Raw genomic sequence first — 24,167 nt, forward strand, 5'->3', positions numbered from 1 at the left:
TCCAACATGCTCCAATACGACATTTGGCCCCTGAATATCACAAATATGGTCAACAGAATTATCGGAACCAAAAGTGATAAAAAGTTCAAACATGGCTCAGAACGGCGTATAACGTCATAATATCACGTTTTGGGCGCATTTTGCTTTTTATCTCCAACATGCTCCAAGATGTCATTTGGCGCCTGAATATCACAAATATGGTGGACAGAATTATCGGAACCAAAAGTGATAGAAAGTTCAGACATGGCTCAGAACGGCGTATAACGTCATAACATCACGTTTTGGGCACATTTTGTTTTTTATCTCCAACATGCTCCAATATGTCATTTGGCGCCTGAATATCACATATATGGTCAACAGAATTACCGGAACCAAAAGTGATAGAAAGTTCAAACATGGCTCAGAACGGCGTATAACGTCATAATATCACGTTTTGGGCACATTTTGTTTTTTATCTCCAACATGCTCCAAGATGACATTTGGCCCCTGAATATCACATATATGGTCAACAGAATTACCGGAACCAAATGTGATAGAAAGTTCAAACATGGCTCAGAACGGCGTATAACGTCATAATATCACGTTTTGGGCACATTTTGTTTTTTATCTCCAACATGCTCCAAGATGACATTTGGCCCCTGAATATCACATATATGGTCAACAGAATTACCGGAACCAAATGTGATAGAAAGTTCAAACATGGCTCAGAACGGCGTATAACGTCATAATATCACGTTTTGGGCACATTTTGTTTTTTATCTCCAACATGCTCCAAGATGACATTTGGCCCCTGAATATCACATATATGGTCAACAGAATTACCGGAACCAAAAGTGATAGAAAGTTCAAACTTGTCTCAGAACGGCGTTTAACGTCATAATATCACGTTTTGGGCGCATTTTGTTTTTTATCTCCAACATGCTCCAAGATGTCATTTGGCGCCTGAATATCACATATATGGTCAACAGAATTACCGGAACCAAAAGTGATAGAAAGTTCAAACATGGCACAGAACGGCGTATAACGTCATAATATCACGTTTTGGGCGCATTTTGTTTTTTATCTCCAACATGCTCCAATACGACATTTGGCCCCTGAATATCACAAATATGGTCAACAGAATTATCGGAACCAAAAGTGATAGAAAGTTCAAACATGGCTCAGAACGGCGTATAACGTCATAATATCACGTTTTGGGCGCATTTTGTTTTTTATCTCCAACATGCTCCAAGATGTCATTTGGCGCCTGAATATCACATATATGGTCAACAGAATTACCGGAACCAAAAGTGATAGAAAGTTCAAACATGGCTCAGAACGGCGTATAACGTCATAATATCACGTTTTGGGCACATTTTGTTTTTTATCTCCAACATGCTCCAATACGACATTTGGCCCCTGAATATCACAAATATGGTCAACAGAATTATCGGAACCAAAAGTGATAGAAAGTTCAGACATGGCTCAGAACGCCGTATAACGTCATAATATCACGTTTTGGGCACATTTTGTTTTTTATCTCCAACATGCTCCAAGATGACATTTGGCCCCTGAATATTACATATATGGTCAACAGAATTACCGGAACCAAAAGTGATAGAAAGTTCAAACATGGCTCAAAACGGCGTATAACGTCATAATATCACGTTTTGGGCACATTTTGTTTTTTATCTCCAACATGCTCCAATACGACATTTGGCCCATGAATATCACAAATATGGTCAACAGAATTATCGGAACCAAAAGTGATAGAAAGTTCAGACATGGCTCAGAACGCCGTATAACGTCATAATATCACGTTTTGGGCACATTTTGTTTTTTATCTCCAACATGCTCCAAGATGACATTTGGCCCCTGAATATCACATATATGGTCAACAGAATTACCGGAACCAAAAGTGATAGAAAGTTCAAACATGTCTCAGAACGGCGTATAACGTCATAATATCACGTTTTGGGCGCATTTTGTTTTTTATCTCCAACATGCTCCAAGATGTCATTTGGCGCCTGAATATCACATATATGGTCAACAGAATTACCGGAACCAAAAGTGATAGAAAGTTCAAAAATGGCCCAGAACGGCGTATAACGTCATAATATCACGTTTTGGGCACATATTGTTTTTTATCTCCTACATGCTCCAACATGTCATTTGGCGCCTGAACATCACAAATATGGTCAACAGAATTACCGGAACCAAAAGTGATAGAAAGTTCAAACATGGCTCAGAACGGCGTATAACGTCATAATATCACGTTTTGGGCGCATTTTGTTTTTTATCTCCAACATGCTCCAAGATGTCATTTGGCGCCTGAATATCACATATATGGTCAACAGAATTACCGGAACCAAAAGTGATAGAAAGTTCAAACATGTCTCAGAACGGCGTATAACGTCATAATATCACGTTTTGGGCGCATTTTGTTTTTTATCTCCAACATGCTCCAAGATGACATTTGGCCCCTGAATATCACATATATGGTCAACAGAATTACCGGAACCAAAAGTGATAGAAAGTTCAAACTTGTCTCAGAACGCCGTATAACGTCATAATATCACGTTTTGGGCGCATTTTGTTTTTATCTCCAACATGCTCCAAGATGTCATTTGGCGCCTGAATATCACATATGTGGTCAACAGAATTACCGGAACCAAAAGTGATAGAAAGTTCAAACATGGCTCAGAACGGCGTATAACGTCATAATATCACGTTTTGGGCGCACTTTGTTTTTTATCTCCAACATGCTCCAATACGACATTTGGCCCCTGAATATCACAAATATGGTCAGCAGAATTATGGGAACCAAATGTGATAGAAAGTTCAAACATGGCTCAGAACGGCGTATAACGTCATAACATCACGTTTTGGGCACATTTTGTTTTTTATCTCCAACATGCTCCAAGATGACATTTGGCCACTGAATATCACATATATGGTCAACAGAATTACCGGAACCAAAAGTGTTAGAAAGTTCAAACATGGCTCAGAACGGCGTATAACGTCATAATATCACGTTTTGGGCACACTTTGTTTTTTATCTCCAACATGCTCCAATACGACATTTGGCCCCTGAATATCACAAATATGGTCAGCAGAATTATGGGAACCAAAAGTGATAGAATGTTCAAACATGGCTCAGAACGGCGTATAACGTCATAATATCACGTTTTGGGCGCATTTTGTTTTTTATCTCCAACATGCTCCAAGATGTCATTCGGCGCCTGAATATCACAAATATGGTGGACAGAATTATCGGAACCAAAAGTGATAGAAAGTTCAGACATGGCTCAGAACGGCGTATAACGTCATAACATCACGTTTTGGGCACATTTTGTTTTTTATCTCCAACATGCTCCAAGATGACATTTGGCGCCTGAATATCACAAATATGGTGGACAGAATTATCGGAACCAAAAGTGATAGAAAGTTCAGACATGGCTCAGAACGGCGTATAACGTCATAACATCACGTTTTGGGCACATTTTGTTTTTTATCTCCAACATGCTCCAAGATGACATTTGGCGACTGAATATCACATATATGGTCAACAGAATTACCGGAACCAAAAGTGTTAGAAAGTTCAAACATGGCTCAGAACGGCGTATAACGTCATAATATCACGTTTTGGGCACACTTTGTTTTTTATCTCCAACATGCTCCAATACGACATTTGGCCCCTGAATATCACAAATATGGTCAGCAGAATTATGGGAACCAAAAGTGATAGAAAGTTCAAACATGGCTCAGAACGGCGTATAACGTCATAATATCACGTTTTGGGCACACTTTGTTTTTTATCTCCAACATGCTCCAATACGACATTTGGCCCCTGAATATCACAAATATGGTCAGCAGAATTATGGGAACCAAAAGTGATAGAAAGTTCAAACATGGCTCAGAACGGCGTATAACGTCATAATATCACGTTTTGGGCACATTTTGTTTTTTATCTCCAACATGCTCCAATACGACATTTGGCCCCTGAATATCACAAATATGGTCAACAGAATTATCGGAACCAAAAGTGATAAAAAGTTCAAACATGGCTCAGAACGGCGTATAACGTCATAATATCACGTTTTGGGCGCATTTTGCTTTTTATCTCCAACATGCTCCAAGATGTCATTTGGCGCCTGAATATCACAAATATGGTGGACAGAATTATCGGAACCAAAAGTGATAGAAAGTTCAGACATGGCTCAGAACGGCGTATAACGTCATAATATCACGTTTTGGGCACATTTTGTTTTTTATCTCCAACATGCTCCAAGATGACATTTGGCCCCTGAATATCACATATATGGTCAACAGAATTACCGGAACCAAATGTGATAGAAAGTTCAAACATGGCTCAGAACGGCGTATAACGTCATAATATCACGTTTTGGGCACATTTTGTTTTTTATCTCCAACATGCTCCAAGATGACATTTGGCCCCTGAATATCACATATATGGTCAACAGAATTACCGGAACCAAAAGTGATAGAAAGTTCAAACTTGTCTCAGAACGGCGTATAACGTCATAATATCACGTTTTGGGCGCATTTTGTTTTTTATCTCCAACATGCTCCAAGATGTCATTTGGCGCCTGAATATCACATATATGGTCAACAGAATTACCGGAACCAAAAGTGATAGAAAGTTCAAACATGTCTCAGAACGGCGTATAACGTCATAATATCACGTTTTGGGCGCATTTTGTTTTTTATCTCCAACATGCTCCAAGATGACATTTGGCCCCTGAATATCACATATATGGTCAACAGAATTACCGGAACCAAAAGTGATAGAAAGTTCAAACTTGTCTCAGAACGCCGTATAACGTCATAATATCACGTTTTGGGCGCATTTTGTTTTTATCTCCAACATGCTCCAAGATGTCATTTGGCGCCTGAATATCACATATATGGTCAACAGAATTACCGGAACCAAAAGTGATAGAAAGTTCAAACATGGCTCAGAACGGCGTATAACGTCATAATATCACGTTTTGGGCGCACTTTGTTTTTTATCTCCAACATGCTCCAATACGACATTTGGCCCCTGAATATCACAAATATGGTCAGCAGAATTATGGGAACCAAAAGTGATAGAAAGTTCAAACATGGCTCAGAACGGCGTATAACGTCATAATATCACGTTTTGGGCACATTTTGTTTTTTATCTCCAACATGCTCCAATTCGACATTTGGCCCCTGAATATCACAAATATGGTCAACAGAATTATCGGAACCGAAAGTGATAAAAAGTTCAAACATGGCTCAGAACGGCGTATAGCGTCATAATATTACGTTTTGGGCACATATTGTTTTTTATCTCCTACATGCTCCAATACGACATTTGGCCCCTGAATATCACAAATATGGTCAACAGAATTATCGGAACCAAAAGTGATAGAAAGTTCAGACATGGCTCAGAACGCCGTATAACGTCATAATATCACGTTTTGGGCGCATTTTGTTTTTTATCTCCAACATGCTCCAATACGACATTTGGCCCCTGAATATCACAAATATGGTCAGCAGAATTATGGGAACCAAAAGTGATAGAAAGTTCAAACATGGCTCAGAACGGCGTATAACGTCATAATATCACGTTTTGGGCACATATTGATTTTATCTCCAACATGCTCCAAGATGACATTTGGCCCCTGAATATTACATATATGGTCAACAGAATTACAGGAACCAAAAGTGATAGAAAGTTCAAACATGGCTCAGAACGGCGTATAACGTCATAATATCACGTTTTGGGCACATTTTGTTTTTTATCTCCAACATGCTCCAATACGACATTTGGCCCATGAATATCACAAATATGGTCAACAGAATTATCGGAACCAAAAGTGATAGAAAGTTCAGACATGGCTCAGAACGCCGTATAACGTCATAATATCACGTTTTGGGCACATTTTGTTTTTTATCTCCAACATGCTCCAAGATGACATTTGGCCCCTGAATATCACATATATGGTCAACAGAATTACCGGAACCAAAAGTGATAGAAAGTTCAAACATGTCTCAGAACGGCGTATAACGTCATAATATCACGTTTTGGGCGCATTTTGTTTTTTATCTCCAACATGCTCCAAGATGTCATTTGGCGCCTGAATATCACATATATGGTCAACAGAATTACCGGAACCAAAAGTGATAGAAAGTTCAAAAATGGCCCAGAACGGCGTATAACGTCATAATATCACGTTTTGGGCACATATTGTTTTTTATCTCCTACATGCTCCAACATGTCATTTGGCGCCTGAACATCACAAATATGGTCAACAGAATTACCGGAACCAAAAGTGATAGAAAGTTCAAACATGGCTCAGAACGGCGTATAACGTCATAATATCACGTTTTGGGCGCATTTTGTTTTTTATCTCCAACATGCTCCAAGATGTCATTTGGCGCCTGAATATCACATATATAGTCAACAGAATTACCGGAACCAAAAGTGATAGAAAGTTCAAACATGTCTCAGAACGGCGTATAACGTCATAATATCACGTTTTGGGCGCATTTTGTTTTTTATCTCCAACATGCTCCAAGATGACATTTGGCCCCTGAATATCACATATATGGTCAACAGAATTACCGGAACCAAAAGTGATAGAAAGTTCAAACTTGTCTCAGAACGCCGTATAACGTCATAATATCACGTTTTGGGCGCATTTTGTTTTTATCTCCAACATGCTCCAAGATGTCATTTGGCGCCTGAATATCACATATATGGTCAACAGAATTACCGGAACCAAAAGTGATAGAAAGTTCAAACATGGCTCAGAACGGCGTATAACGTCATAATATCACGTTTTGGGCGCACTTTGTTTTTTATCTCCAACATGCTCCAATACGACATTTGGCCCCTGAATATCACAAATATGGTCAGCAGAATTATGGGAACCAAAAGTGATAGAAAGTTCAAACATGGCTCAGAACGGCGTATAACGTCATAATATCACGTTTTGGGCACATTTTGTTTTTTATCTCCAACATGCTCCAATTCGACATTTGGCCCCTGAATATCACAAATATGGTCAACAGAATTATCGGAACCAAAAGTGATAAAAAGTTCAAACATGGCTCAGAACGGCGTATAGCGTCATAATATTACGTTTTGGGCACATATTGTTTTTTATCTCCTACATGCTCCAATACGACATTTGGCCCCTGAATATCACAAATATGGTCAACAGAATTATCGGAACCAAAAGTGATAGAAAGTTCAGACATGGCTCAGAACGCCGTATAACGTCATAATATCACGTTTTGGGCGCATTTTGTTTTTTATCTCCAACATGCTCCAATACGACATTTGGCCCCTGAATATCACAAATATGGTCAGCAGAATTATGGGAACCAAAAGTGATAGAAAGTTCAAACATGGCTCAGAACGGCGTATAACGTCATAATATCACGTTTTGGGCACATATTGATTTTATCTCCAACATGCTCCAACATGTCATTTGGCGCCTGAATATCACAAATATGGTCAACAGAATTATCGGAACCAAAAGTGATAGAAAGTTCAAACATGGCTCAGAACGGCGTATAACGTCATAATATCACGTTTTGGGCGCATTTTGTTTTTTATCTCCAACATACTCCAAGATGTCATTTGGCACCTGAATATCACATATATGGTCAACAGAATTACCGGAACCAAAAGTGATAGAAAGTTCAAACATGGCTCAGAACGGCGCATAACGTCATATCACGTTTTGGGCACACTTTGTTTTTTATCTCCAACATGCTCCAATACGACATTTGGCCCCTGAATATCACAAATATGGTCAGCAGAATTATGGGAACCAAAAGTGATAGAAAGTTCAAACATGGCTCAGAACGGCGTATAACGTCATAATATCACGTTTTGGGCACATTTTGTTTTTTATCTCCAACATGCTCCAATATGTCATTTGGCGCCTGAATATCACATATATGGTCAACAGAATCATCGGAACCAAAAGTTATAGAAAGTTCAAATATGTCTCAGAACGGCGTATAACGTCATAATATCACGTTTTGGGCGCATTTTGTTTTTTATCTCCAACATGCTCCAAGATGTCATTTGGCGCCTGAATATCACATATATGGTCAACAGAATTACCGGAACCAAAAGTGATAGAAAGTTCAAACATGGCTCAGAACGGCGTATAACGTCATAATATCACGTTTTGGGCACATTTTGTTTTTTATCTCCAACATGCTCCAATTCGACATTTGGCCCCTGAATATCACAAATATGGTCAACAGAATTATCGGAACCAAAAGTGATAAAAAGTTCAAACATGGCTCAGAACGGCGTATAGCGTCATAATATTACGTTTTGGGCACATATTGTTTTTTATCTCCTACATGCTCCAACATGTCATTTGGCGCCTGAAAATCACAAATATGGTCATCAGAATTACCGGAACCAAAAGTGATAGAAAGTTCAAACATGGCTCAGAACGGCGTATAACGTCATAATATCACGTTTTGGGCACATTTTGTTTTTTATCTCCAACATGCTCCAAGATGACATTTGGCCCCTGAATATCACATATATGGTCAACAGAATTACCGGAGCCAAAAGTGATAGAAAGTTCAAACATGGCTCAGAACGGCGTATAACGTCAAAATATCACGTTTTGGGCGCACTTTGTTTTTTATCTCCAACATGCTCCAATACGACATTTGGCCCCTGAATATCACAAATATGGTCAGCAGAATTATGGGAACCAAAAGTGATAGAAAGTTCAAACATGGCTCAGAACGGCGTATAACGTCATAATATCACGTTTTGGGCACATTTTGTTTTTTATCTCCAACATGCTCCAATACGACATTTGGCCCCTGAATATCACAAATATGGTCAACAGAATTATCGGAACCAAAAGTGATAAAAAGTTCAAACATGGCTCAGAACGGCGTATAACGTCATAATATCACGTTTTGGGCACATATTGTTTTTTATCTCCTACATGCTCCAACATGTCATTTGGCGCCTGAAAATCACAAATATGGTCATCAGAATTACCGGAACCAAAAGTGATAGAAAGTTCAAACATGGCTCAGAACGGCGTATAACGTCATAATATCACGTTTTGGGCGCACTTTGTTTTTTATCTCCAACATGCTCCAATACGACATTTGGCCCCTGAATATCACAAATATGGTCAGCAGAATTATGGGAACCAAAAGTGATAGAAAGTTCAAACATGGCTCAGAACGGCGTATAACGTCATAATATCACGTTTTGGGCACATTTTGTTTTTTATCTCCAACATGCTCCAATACGACATTTGGCCCCTGAATATCACAAATATGGTCAACAGAATTATCGGAACCAAAAGTGATAAAAAGTTCAAACATGGCTCAGAACGGCGTATAACGTCATAATATCACGTTTTGGGCAGATATTGTTTTTTATCTCCTACATGCTCCTACATGTCATTTGGCGCCTGAACATCACAAATATGGTCAACGGAATTACCGGAACCAAAAGTGATAGAAAGTTCAAACATGGCTCAGAACGGCGTATTACGTCATAATATCAGGTTTTGGGCGCATTTTGTTTTTTATCTCCAATATGCTCCAAGATGTCATTTGGCTCCTGAATATCACATATATGGTCAACAGAATTATCGGAATCAAAAGTGATAGAAAGTTCAAACATGGCTCAGAACGGCGTATAACGTCATAATATCACGTTTTGGGCACATATTGATTTTATCTCCAACATGCTCCAACATGTCATTTGGCGCCTGAATATCACAAATATGGTCAACAGAATTATCGGAACCAAAAGTGATAGAAAGTTCAAACATGGCTCAGAACGGCGTATAACGTCATAATATCACGTTTTGGGCGCATTTTGTTTTTTATCTCCAACATACTCCAAGATGTCATTTGGCGCCTGAATATCACATATATGGTCAACAGAATTACCGGAACCAAAAGTGATAGAAAGTTCAAACATGGCTCAGAACGGCGCATAACGTCATATCACGTTTTGGGCACACTTTGTTTTTTATCTCCAACATGCTCCAATACGACATTTGGCCCCTGAATATCACAAATATGGTCAGCAGAATTATGGGAACCAAAAGTGATAGAAAGTTCAAACATGGCTCAGAACGGCGTATAACGTCATAATATCACGTTTTGGGCACATTTTGTTTTTTATCTCCAACATGCTCCAATATGTCATTTGGCGCCTGAATATCACATATATGGTCAACAGAATCATCGGAACCAAAAGTTATAGAAAGTTCAAATATGTCTCAGAACGGCGTATAACGTCATAATATCACGTTTTGGGCGCATTTTGTTTTTTATCTCCAACATGCTCCAAGATGTCATTTGGCGCCTGAATATCACATATATGGTCAACAGAATTACCGGAACCAAAAGTGATAGAAAGTTCAAACATGGCTCAGAACGGCGTATAACGTCATAATATCACGTTTTGGGCACATTTTGTTTTTTATCTCCAACATGCTCCAATTCGACATTTGGCCCCTGAATATCACAAATATGGTCAACAGAATTATCGGAACCAAAAGTGATAAAAAGTTCAAACATGGCTCAGAACGGCGTATAGCGTCATAATATTACGTTTTGGGCACATATTGTTTTTTATCTCCTACATGCTCCAACATGTCATTTGGCGCCTGAAAATCACAAATATGGTCATCAGAATTACCGGAACCAAAAGTGATAGAAAGTTCAAACATGGCTCAGAACGGCGTATTACGTCATAATATCATGTTTTGGGCGCATTTTGTTTTTATCTCCAACATGCTCCAAGATGTCATTTGGCTCCTGAATATCACATATATGGTCAACAGAATTATCGGAATCAAAAGTGATAGAAAGTTCAAACATGGCTCAGAACGGCGTATAACGTCATAATATCACGTTTTGGGCACATATTGATTTTATCTCCAACATGCTCCAATATGTCATTTGGCGCCTGAATATCACAAATATGGTGGACAGAATTATCGGAACCAAAAGTGATAGAAAGTTCAGACATGGCTCAGAACGGCGTATAACGTCATAATATCACGTTTTGGGCACATATTGTTTTTTATCTCCAACATGCTCCAATACGACATTTGGCCCCTGAATATCACATATATGTCAACAGAATTACCGGAACCAAAAGTGATAGAAAGTTCAAACATGGCTCAGAACGGCGTATAACGTCATAATATCACGTTTTGGGCGCATTTTGTTTTTTATCTCCAACATGCTCCAAGATGTCATTTGGCACCTGAATATCACATATTTGTCAACAGAATTACCGGAACCAAAAGTGATAGAAAGTTCAGACATGGCTCAGAACGCCGTATAACGTCATAATATCACGTTTTGGGCACATTTTGTTTTCTATCTCCAACATGCTCCAAGATGACATTTGGCCCCTGAATATCACATATATGGTCAACAGAATTACCGGAACCAAAAGTGATAGAAAGTTCAAACATGGCTCAGAACGGCGTATAACGTCATAATATCACGTTTTGGGCGCACTTTGTTTTTTATCTCCAACATGCTCCAATACGACATTTGGCCCCTGAATATCACAAATATGGTCAGCAGAATTATGGGAACCAAAAGTGATAGAAAGTTCAAACATGGCTCAGAACGGCGTATAACGTCATAATATCACGTTTTGGGCACATTTTGTTTTTTATCTCCAACATGCTCCAATACGACATTTGGCCCCTGAATATCACAAATATGGTCAACAGAATTATCGGAACCAAAAGTGATAAAAAGTTCAAACATGGCTCAGAACGGCGTATAACGTCATAATATCACGTTTTGGGCAGATATTGTTTTTTATCTCCTACATGCTCCTACATGTCATTTGGCGCCTGAACATCACAAATATGGTCAACGGAATTACCGGAACAAAAAGTGATAGAAAGTTCAAACATGGCTCAGAACGGCGTATTACGTCATAATATCAGGTTTTGGGCGCATTTTGTTTTTTATCTCCAACATGCTCCAAGATGTCATTTGGCTCCTGAATATCACATATATGGTCAACAGAATTATCGGAATCAAAAGTGATAGAAAGTTCAAACATGGCTCAGAACGGCGTATAACGTCATAATATCACGTTTTGGGCACATATTGATTTTATCTCCAACATGCTCCAACATGTCATTTGGCGCCTGAATATCACAAATATGGTCAACAGAATTATCGGAACCAAAAGTGATAGAAAGTTCAAACATGGCTCAGAACGGCGTATAACGTCATAATATCACGTTTTGGGCGCATTTTGTTTTTTATCTCCAACATACTCCAAGATGTCATTTGGCGCCTGAATATCACATATATGGTCAACAGAATTACCGGAACCAAAAGTGATAGAAAGTTCAAACATGGCTCAGAACGGCGCATAACGTCATATCACGTTTTGGGCACACTTTGTTTTTTATCTCCAACATGCTCCAATACGACATTTGGCCCCTGAATATCACAAATATGGTCAGCAGAATTATGGGAACCAAAAGTGATAGAAAGTTCAAACATGGCTCAGAACGGCGTATAACGTCATAATATCACGTTTTGGGCACATTTTGTTTTTTATCTCCAACATGCTCCAATATGTCATTTGGCGCCTGAATATCACATATATGGTCAACAGAATCATCGGAACCAAAAGTTATAGAAAGTTCAAATATGTCTCAGAACGGCGTATAACGTCATAATATCACGTTTTGGGCGCATTTTGTTTTTTATCTCCAACATGCTCCAAGATGTCATTTGGCGCCTGAATATCACATATATGGTCAACAGAATTACCGGAACCAAAAGTGATAGAAAGTTCAAACATGGCTCAGAACGGCGTATAACGTCATAATATCACGTTTTGGGCACATTTTGTTTTTTATCTCCAACATGCTCCAATTCGACATTTGGCCCCTGAATATCACAAATATGGTCAACAGAATTATCGGAACCAAAAGTGATAAAAAGTTCAAACATGGCTCAGAACGGCGTATAGCGTCATAATATTACGTTTTGGGCACATATTGTTTTTTATCTCCTACATGCTCCAACATGTCATTTGGCGCCTGAAAATCACAAATATGGTCATCAGAGTTACCGGAACCAAAAGTGATAGAAAGTTCAAACATGGCTCAGAACGGCGTATTACGTCATAATATCATGTTTTGGGCGCATTTTGTTTTTATCTCCAACATGCTCCAAGATGTCATTTGGCTCCTGAATATCACATATATGGTCAACAGAATTATCGGAATCAAAAGTGATAGAAAGTTCAAACATGGCTCAGAACGGCGTATAACGTCATAATATCACGTTTTGGGCACATATTGATTTTATCTCCAACATGCTCCAATATGTCATTTGGCGCCTGAATATCACAAATATGGTGGACAGAATTATCGGAACCAAAAGTGATAGAAAGTTCAGACATGGCTCAGAACGGCGTATAACGTCATAATATCACGTTTTGGGCACATATTGTTTTTTATCTCCAACATGCTCCAATACGACATTTGGCCCCTGAATATCACATATATGTCAACAGAATTACCGGAACCAAAAGTGATAGAAAGTTCAAACATGGCTCAGAACGGCGTATAACGTCATAATATCACGTTTTGGGCGCATTTTGTTTTTTATCTCCAACATGCTCCAAGATGTCATTTGGCACCTGAATATCACATATTTGTCAACAGAATTACCGGAACCAAAAGTGATAGAAAGTTCAGACATGGCTCAGAACGGCGTATAACGTCATAATATCACGCTTTGGGCACGTATTGTTTTTTATCTCCATCATGCTCCAAGATGTCATTTGGCGCCTGAATATCACATATATGTCAACAGAATTACCGGAACCAAAAGTGATAGAAAGTTCAAACATGGCTCAGAACGGCGTATAACGTCATAATATCACGTTTTGGGCACATTTTGTTTTTTATCTCCAACATGCTCCAATACGACATTTGGCCCCTGAATATCACAAATATGGTCAACAGAATTATCGGAACCAAAAGTGATAGAAAGTTCAGACATGGCTCAGAACGCCGTATAACGTCATAATATCACGTTTTGGGCACATTTTGTTTTTTATCTCCAACATGCTCCAAGATGACATTTGGCCCCTGAATATCACATATATGGTCAACAGAATTACCGGAACCAAAAGTGATAGAAAGTTCAAACATGGCTCAGAACGGCGTATAACGTCTTAATATCACGTTTTGGGCGCATTTTGTTTTTTATCTCCAACATGCTCCAATACGACATTTGGCCCCTGAATATCACAAATATGGTCAACAGAATTATCGGAACCAAAAGTGATAGAAAGTTCAAACATGGCTCAGAACGGCGTATAACGTCATAATATCACGTTTTGGGCACATTTTGTTTTTTATCTCCAACATGCTCCAATATGTCATTTGGCGCCTGAATATCACATATATGGTCAACAGAATCATCGGAACCAAAAGTGATAGAAAGTTCAAACATGTCTCAGAACGGCGTATAACGTCATAATATCACGTTTTGGGCACATTTTGTTTTTTATCTCCAACATGCTCCAATATGTCATTTGGCGCCTGAATATCACATATATGGTCAACAGAATCATCGGAACCAAAAGTGATAGAAAGTTCAAACATGTCTCAGAACGGCGTATAACGTCATAATATCACGTTTTGGGCACATTTTGTTTTTTATCTCCAACATGCTCCAAGAGGTCATTTGGCGCCTGAATATCACAAATATGGTGGACAGAATTATCGGAACCAAAAGTGATAGAAAGTTCAGACATGGCTCAGAACGCCGTATAACGTCATAATATCACGTTTTGGGCACATTTTGTTTTTTATCTCCAACATGCTCCAAGATGACATTTGGCCCCTGAATATCACATATATGGTCAACAGAATTACCGGAACCAAAAGTGATAGAAAGTTCAAACATGGCTCAGAACGGCGCATAACGTCATATCACGTTTTGGGCACACTTTGTTTTTTATCTCCAACATGCTCCAATACGACATTTGGCCCCTGAATATCACAAATATGGTCAGCAGAATTATGGGAACCAAAAGTGATAGAAAGTTCAAACATGGCTCAGAACGGCGTATAACGTCATAATATCATGTTTTGGGCACATTTTGTTTTTTATCTCCAACATGCTCCAATATGTCATTTGGCGCCTGAATATCACATATATGGTCAACAGAATCATCGGAACCAAAAGTTATAGAAAGTTCAAATATGTCTCAGAACGGCGTATAACGTCATAATATCACGTTTTGGGCGCATTTTGTTTTTTATCTCCAACATGCTCCAAGATGTCATTTGGCGCCTGAATATCACATATATGGTCAACAGAATTACCGGAACCAAAAGTGATAGAAAGTTCAAACATGGCTCAGAACGGCGTATAACGTCATAATATCACGTTTTGGGCACATTTTGTTTTTTATCTCCAACATGCTCCAATTCGACATTTGGCCCCTGAATATCACAAATATGGTCAACAGAATTATCGGAACCAAAAGTGATAAAAAGTTCAAACATGGCTCAGAACGGCGTATAGCGTCATAATATTACGTTTTGGGCACATATTGTTTTTTATCTCCTACATGCTCCAACATGTCATTTGGCGCCTGAAAATCACAAATATGGTCATCAGAATTACCGGAACCAAAAGTGATAGAAAGTTCAAACATGGCTCAGAACGGCGTATTACGTCATAATATCATGTTTTGGGCGCATTTTGTTTTTATCTCCAACATGCTCCAATATGTCATTTGGCGCCTGAATATCACAAATATGGTGGACAGAATTATCGGAACCAAAAGTGATAGAAAGTTCAGACATGGCTCAGAACGGCGTATAACGTCATAATATCACGTTTTGGGCACATATTGTTTTTTATCTCCAACATGCTCCAATACGACATTTGGCCCCTGAATATCACATATATGTCAATAGAATTACCGGAACCAAAAGTGATAGAAAGTTCAAACATGGCTCAGAACGGCGTATAACGTCATAATATCACGTTTTGGGCGCATTTTGTTTTTTATCTCCAACATGCTCCAAGATGTCATTTGGCACCTGAATATCACATATTTGTCAACAGAATTACCGGAACCAAAAGTGATAGAAAGTTCAAACATGGCTCAGAACGGCGTATAACGTCATAATATCACGTTTTGGGCGCATTTTGTTTTTTATCTCCAACATGCTCCAAGATGTCATTTGGCGCCTGAATATCACATATATGTCAACAGAATTACCGGAACCAAAAGTGATAGAAAGTTCAAACATGGCTCAGAACGGCGTATAACGTCATAATATCACGTTTTGGGCACATTTTGTTTTTTATCTCCAACATGCTCCAATACGACATTTGGCCCCTGAATATCACAAATATGGTCAACAGAATTATCGGAACCAAAAGTGATAGAAAGTTCAGACATGGCTCAGAACGCCGTATAACGTCATAATATCAGGTTTTGGGCACATTTTGTTTTTTATCTCCAACATGCTCCAAGATGACATTTGGCCCCTGAATATCACATATATGGTCAACAGAATTACCGGAACCAAAAGTGATAGAAAGTTCAAACATGGCTCAGAACGGCGTATAACGTCTTAATATCACGTTTTGGGCGCATTTTGTTTTTTATCTCCAACATGCTCCAATACGACATTTGGCCCGTGAATATCACAAATATGGTCAACAGAATTATCGGAACCAAAAGTGATAGAAAGTTCAAACATGGCTCAGAACGGCGTATAACGTCATAATATCACGTTTTGGGCACATTTTGTTTTTTATCTCCAACATGCTCCAATATGTCATTTGGCGCCTGAATATCACATATATGGTCAACAGAATCATCGGAACCAAAAGTGATAGAAAGTTCAAACATGTCTCAGAACGGCGTATAACGTCATAATATCACGTTTTGGGCACATTTTGTTTTTTATCTCCAACATGCTCCAAGAGGTCATTTGGCGCCTGAATATCACAAATATGGTGGACAGAATTATCGGAACCAAAAGTGATAGAAAGTTCAGACATGGCTCAGAACGCCGTATAACGTCATAATATCACGTTTTGGGCACATTTTGTTTTTTATCTCCAACATGCTCCAATACGACATTTGGCCCCTGAATATCACAAATATGGTCAACAGAATTATCGGAACCAAAAGTGATAGAAAGTTCAAACATGGCTCAGAACGGCGTATAACGTCATAATATCACGTTTTGGGCCCATTTTGTTTTTTATCTCCAACATGCTCCAATATGTCATTTGGCGCCTGAATATCACATATATGGTCAACAGAATCATCGGAACCAAAAGTGATAGAAAGTTCAAACATGTCTCAGAACGGCGTATAACGTCATAATATCACGTTTTGGGCACATTTTGTTTTTTATCTCCAACATGCTCCAAGATGTCATTTGGCGCCTGAATATCACAAATATGGTGGACAGAATTATCGGAACCAAAAGTGATAGAAAGTTCAGACATGGCTCAGAACGGCGTATAACGTCATAATATCACGTTTTGGGCACATATTGTTTTTTATCTCCAACATGCTCCAACATGTCATTTGGCGCCTGAATATCACAAATATGGTCAACAGAATTATCGGAACCAAAAGTGATAGAAAGTTCAAACATGGCTCAGAACGGCGTATAACGTCATAATATCACGTTTTGGGCACATTTTGTTTTTTATCTCCAACATGCTCCAAGAAGACATTTGGCCCCTGAATATCACAAATATGGTCAACAGAATTACCGGAACCAAAAGTGATAGAAAGTTCAAACATGGCTCAGAACGGCGTATAACATCATAATATCACGTTTTGGGCGCATTTTGTTTTTTATCTCCAACATGCTCCAAGATGTCATTTGGCGCCTGAATATCACATATATGGTCAACAGAATCATAGGAACCAAAAGTGATAGAAAGTTCAAACATGGCTCAGAACGGCGTATTACGTCATAATATCACGTTTTGGGCACATTTTGTTTTTTATCTCCAACATGCTCCAAGATGTCATTTGGCGCCTGAATATCACATATATGGTCAACAGAATCATCGGAACCAAAAGTTATAGAAAGTTCAAACATGTCTCAGAACGGCGTATAACGTCATAATATCACGTTTTGGGCACATTTTGTTTTTTATCTCCAACATGCTCCAAGATGTCATTTGGCGCCTGAATATCACATATATGGTCAACAGAATCATCGGAACCAAAAGTTATAGAAAGTTCAAACATGTCTCAGAACGGCGTATAACGTCATAATATCACGTTTTGGGCACATTTTGTTTTTTATCTCCAACATGCTCCAAGATGTCATTTGGCGCCTGAATATCACAAATATGGTGGACAGAATTATCGGAACCAAAAGAGATAGAAAGTTCAAACATGGCTCAGAACGGCGTATAACGTCATAATATCACGTTTTGGGCACATTTTGTTTTTTATCTCCAACATGCTCCAAGATGACATTTGGCCCCTGAATATCACATATATGGTCAACAGAATCATCGGAACCAAAAGTGATAGAAAGTTCAAACATGTCTCAGAACGGCGTATAACGTCATAATATCACGTTTTGGGCACATTTTGTTTTTTATCTCCAACATGCTCCAATATGTCATTTGGCGCCTGAATATCACATATATGGTCAACAGAATCATCGGAACCAAAAGTGATAGAAAGTTCAAACATGTCTCAGAACGGCGTATAACGTCATAATATCACGTTTTGGGCACATTTTGTTTTTTATCTCCAACATGCTCCAAGATGACATTTGGCCCCTGAATATCACATATATGGTCAACAGAATTACCGGAACCAAAAGTGATAGAAAGTTCAAACATGTCTCAGAACGGCGTATAACGTCATAATATCACGTTTTGGGCGCATTTTGTTTTTTATCTCCAACATGCTCCAATACGACATTTGGCCCCTGAATATCACAAATATGGTCAACAGAATTATCGGAACCAAAAGTGATAAAAAGTTCAAACATGGCTCAGAACGGCGTATAACGTCATAATATCACGTTTTGGGCACATATTGTTTTTTATCTCCTACATGCTCCAACATGTCATTTGGCGCCTGAACATCACAAATATGGTCAACAGAATTACCGGAACCAAAAGTGATAGAAAGTTCAAACATGGCTCAGAACGGCGTATTACGTCATAATATCATGTTTTGGGCGCATTTTGTTTTTTATCTCCAACATGCTCCAAGATGTCATTTGGCTCCTGAATATCACATATATGGTCAACAGAATTATCGGAATCAAAAGTGATAGAAAGTTCAAACATGGCTCAGAACGGCGTATAACGTCATAATATCATGTTTTGGGCACATATTGATTTTATCTCCAACATGCTCCAACATGTCATTTGGCGCCTGAATATCACAAATATGGTCAACAGAATTATCGGAACCAAAAGTGATAGAAAGTTCAAACATGGCTCAGAACGGCGTATAACGTCATAATATCACGTTTTGGGCGCATTTTGTTTTTTATCTCCAACATGCTCCAAGATGTCATTTGGCGCCTGAATATCACATATATAGTCAACAAAATTACCGGAACCAAAAGTGATAGAAAGTTCAAACATGGCTCAGAACGGCGTATAACGTCATAATATCACGTTTTGGGCGCATTTTGTTTTTCATCCCCAACATGCTCCAAGATGTCATTTGGCGCCTGAATATCACAAATATGGTGGACAGAATTATCGGAACCAAAAGTGATAGAAAGTTCAGACATGGCTCAGAACGGCGTATAACGTCATAACATCACGTTTTCGGCACATTTTGTTTTTTATCTCCAACATGCTCCAAGATGACATTTGGCCACTGAATATCACATATATGGTCAACAGAATTACCGGAACGAAAAGTGATAGAAAGTTCAAACATGGCTCAGAACGGCGTATAACGTCATAATATCACGTTTTGGGCACATTTTGTTTTTTATCTCCAACATGCTCCAATACGACATTTGGCCCCTGAATATCACAAATATGGTCAACAGAATTATCGGAACCAAAAGTGATAAAAAGTTCAAACATGGCTCAGAACGGCGTATAACGTCATAATATCACGTTTTGGGCACATATTGTTTTTTATCTCCTACATGCTCCAACATGTCATTTGGCGCCTGAACATCACAAATATGGTCAACAGAATTACCGGAACCAAAAGTGATAGAAAGTTCAAACATGGCTCAGAACGGCGTATTACGTCATAATATCAGGTTTTGGGCGCATTTTGTTTTTTATCTCCAACATGCTCCAAGATGTCATTTGGCTCCTGAATATCACATATATGGTCAACAGAATTATCGGAACCAAAAGTGATAGAAAGTTCAAACATGGCTCAGAACGGCGTATAACGTCATAATATCACGTTTTGGGCGCATTTTGTTTTTTATCTCCAACATGCTCCAATACGACATTTGGCCCCTGAATATCACAAATATGGTCAACAGAATTATCGGAACCAAAAGTGATAGAAAGTTCAAACATGGCTCAGAACGGCGTACAACGTCATAATATCACGTTTTGGGCGCATTTTGTTTTTTATCTCCAACATGCTCCAAGATGTCATTTGGCGCCTGAATATCACAAATATGGTGGACAGAATTATCGGAACCAAAAGTGATAGAAAGTTCAGACATGGCTCAGAACGGCGTATAACGTCATAACATCACGTTTTGGGCACATTTTGTTTTTTATCTCCAACATGCTCCAAGATGTCATTTGGCGCCTGAATATCACAAATATGGTGGACAGAATTATCGGAACCAAAAGTGATAGAAAGTTCAGACATGGCTCAGAACGGCGTATAACGTCATAATATCACGTTTTGGGCACATTTTGTTTTTTATCTTCAACATGCTCCAATACGACATTTGGCCCCTGAATATCACAAATATGGTCAACAGAATTATCGGAACCAAAAGTGATAGAAAGTTCAGACATGGCTCAGAACGGCGTATAACGTCATAATATCACGTTTTGGGCACATTTTGTTTTTTCTCTCCAACATGCTCCAATACGACATTTGGCCCCTGAATATCACAAATATGGTCAACAGAATTATCGGAACCAAAAGTGATAGAAAGTTCAGACATGGCTCAGAACGCCGTATAACGTCATAATATCACGTTTTGGGCACATTTTGTTTTTTATCTCCAACATGCTCCAAGATGACATTTGGCCCCTGAATATCACATATATGGTCAACAGAATTACCGGAACCAAAAGTGATAGAAAGTTCAAACATGTCTCAGAACGGCGCATAACGTCATAATATCACGTTTTGGGCGCATTTTGTTTTTTATCTCCTACATGCTCCAAGATGTCATTTGGCGCCTGAATATCACATATATGGTCAACAGAATTACCGGAACCAAAAGTGATAGAAAGTTCAGACATGGCTCAGAACGCCGTATAACGTCATAATATCACGTTTTGGGCACATTTTGTTTTTTATCTCCAACATGCTCCAAGATGACATTTGGCCCCTGAATATCACATATATGGTCAACAGAATTACCGGAACCAAAAGTGATAGAAAGTTCAAACATGTCTCAGAACGGCGCATAACGTCATAATACCACGTTTTGGGCGCATTTTGTTTTTTATCTCCAACATGCTCCAAGATGTCATTTGGCGCCTGAATATCACATATATGGTCAACAGAATTACCGGAACCAAAAGTGATAGAAAGTTCAAACATGGCTCAGAACGGCGTATAACGTCATAATATCACGTTTTGGGCACATTTTGTTTTTTATCTCCAACATGCTCCAAGATGTCATTTGGCGCCTGAATATCACATATATGGTCAACAGAATCATCGGAACCAAAAGTTATAGAAAGTTCAAACATGTCTCAGAACGGCGTATAACGTCATAATATCACGTTTTGGGCGCATTTTGTTTTTTATCTCCAACATGCTCAAGATGTCATTTGGCCACTGAATATCACATATATGGTCAACAGAATTACCGGAACCAAAAGTGATAGAAAGTTCAAACATGGCTCAGAACGGCGTATAACGTCATAATATCACGTTTTGGGCGCATTTTGTTTTTTATCTCCAACATGCTCCAAGATGTCATTTGGCCACTGAATATCACAAATATGGTGGACAGAATTATCGGAACCAAAAGTGATAGAAAGTTCAAACATGGCTCAGAACGGCGTATAACTTCATAATATCACGTTTTGGGCACATATTGTTTTTTATCTCCAACATGCTCCAACATGTCATTTGGCGCCTGAATATCACAAATATGGTCAACAGAATTATCGGAACCAAAAGTGATAGAAAGTTCAAACATGGCTCAGAACGGCGTATAACATCATAATATCACGTTTTGGGCACATTTTGTTTTTTATCTCCAACATGCTCCAATACGATATTTGGCCCCTGAATATCACAAATATGGTCAACAGAATTATCGGAACCAAAAGTGATAGAAAGTTCAAACATGGCTCAGAACGGCGTATAACGTCGTAATATCACTTTTTGGGCACATATTGTTTTTATCTCCAACATGCTCTAATACGATATTTGGCCCCTGAATATCACAAATATGGTCAACAGAATTATCGGAACCAAAAGTGATAGAAAGTTCAAACATGGCTCAGAACGGCGTATAACTTCATAATATCACGTTTTGGGCACATATTGTTTTTTATCTCCAACATGCTCCAACATGTCATTTGGCGCCTGAATATCACAAATATGGTCAACAGAATTATCGGAACCAAAAGTGATAGAAAGTTCAAACATGGCTCAGAACGGCGTATAACATCATAATATCACGTTTTGGGCACATTTTGTTTTTTATCTCCAACATGCTCCAATACGATATTTGGCCCCTGAATATCACAAATATGGTCAACAGAATTATCGGAACCAAAAGTGATAGAAAGTTCAAACATGGCTCAGAACGGCGTATAACGTCGTAATATCACTTTTTGGGCACATATTGTTTTTATCTCCAACATGCTCTAATACGATATTTGGCCCCTGAATATCACAAATATGGTCAACAGAATTATCGGAACCAAAAGTGATAGAAAGTTCAAACATGGCTCAGAACGGCGTATAACTTCATAATATCACGTTTTGGGCACATATTGTTTTTTATCTCCAACATGCTCCAACATGTCATTTGGCGCCTGAATATCACAAATATGGTCAACAGAATTATCGGAACCAAAAGTGATAGAAAGTTCAAACATGGCTCAGAACGGCGTATAACGTCATAATATCACGTTTTGGGCACATTTTGTTTTTTATCTCCAACATGCTCCAAGATGACATTTGGCCCCTGAATATCACATATATGGTCAACAGAATCATCGGAACCAAAAGTGATAGAAAGTTCAAACATGGCTCAGAACGGCGTATAACGTCATAATATCACGTTTTGGGCACATTTTGTTTTTTATCTCCAACATGCTCCAAGATGACATTTGGCCCCTGAATATCACATATATGGTGAACAGAATCATCGGAACCAAAAGTGATAGAAAGTTTAAACATGGCTCAGAACGGCGTATAACGTCATAATATCACGTTTTGGGCACATTTTGTTTTTTATCTCCTACATGCTCCAATACGATATTTGGCACCTGAATATCACAAATATGGTCAACAGAATTATCGGAACCAAAAGTGATAGAAAGTTCAAACATGGCTTAGAACGGCGTATAACGTCATGATATCACGTTTTGGGCCCATTTTGTTTTTTATCTCCAACATGCTCCAAGATGACATTTGGCCCCTGAATATCACATATATGGTCAACAGAATTACCGGAACCAAAAGTGATAGAAAGTTCAAACATGGCTAAGAACGGCGTATAACGTCATAATATCACGTTTTGGGCACATTTTGTTTTTTATCTCCAACATGCTCCAATATGTCATATGGCGCCTGAATATCACATATATGGTCAACAGAATCATCGGAACCAAAAGTGATAGAAAGTTCAAACATGTCTCAGAACGGCGTATAACGTCATAATATCACGTTTTGGGCACATTTTGTTTTTTATCTCCAACATGCTCCAAGATGTCATTTGGCGCCTGAA

Source organism: Onthophagus taurus, chromosome 7 (assembly GCF_036711975.1).
Source record: "Onthophagus taurus isolate NC chromosome 7, IU_Otau_3.0, whole genome shotgun sequence".
NCBI lineage: Eukaryota > Metazoa > Arthropoda > Insecta > Coleoptera > Scarabaeidae > Onthophagus > Onthophagus taurus.